The sequence below is a fragment of the Peromyscus eremicus genome, chromosome 8a, assembly GCF_949786415.1.
Source record: "Peromyscus eremicus chromosome 8a, PerEre_H2_v1, whole genome shotgun sequence".
Lineage (NCBI taxonomy): Eukaryota > Metazoa > Chordata > Mammalia > Rodentia > Cricetidae > Peromyscus > Peromyscus eremicus.
The window spans coordinates 18,341,895-18,342,676 of record NC_081423.1 but is presented as its reverse complement, the minus strand read 5'-3'; positions in this window follow the sequence as shown (position 1 = coordinate 18,342,676).

The following is a 782-nucleotide window of genomic DNA, read 5'->3' as shown; positions in this document are numbered from 1 at the left end:
CCCTTCCTCCCTTCCCTCCCTCCTTCCCCTCCCCCCTTCTTTCCTTCCTTCCTTCCTTCCTTCCTTCCTTCCTTCCTTCCTTCCTTCTGTAGCTGGAGAATTTTTCTCCAGCTCCCACCGCCAAGTCCCACCAGTCCCGGAGCCCACTTATAAAATAAACACACAGACTCTTACATTATTTAAACTGCTTGGCCATTAGCTCAGGCCTATTGTTGTCTAGCTCTCACTCTTATATTCAGCCCATTTCTATTAATCTTTACTTTGCCACGTGGCTCGTGGCTTACCGGTACTTTACATCTTCCTTGTCTTGGCGGTGGCTCCAGCCGGTCTCTCTTTCCTTCCTCCTTCCCCAATTCTCCTCTCTCCTTGTCCCGCCTATACTTCCTGCCTGGTCACTGACCAATCAGTGCTTTATTTATATAGAACGATATCCACAGCACTTCCCCTTTTTTTTCTTTTTCAAAAAGGAAGGTTTTAACTTCAACATAGTAATATTACATATAACAAAATAATTATCGAGTAAGAAGTATAGTTACAATACAAAAGAAGATATCTATCTTATATTTGTGAGTTTAAGGTTTTATATCTAACTTATCTTTTATCATAAGGAAAATTGTAAGTATCTAGTCTTTAACCACATCAAAGACCTCAGAAGGATATAACACTACCTGAGAAATGGGAGAAGGATGCAAGCAACTTTCGGGAGTCTTGCAGGGTAGACAGAGACAGCCGACAGCCTGGACAGTCATCCAAAGTTCTCTTGTAAAGTTGGGGCATTAGTC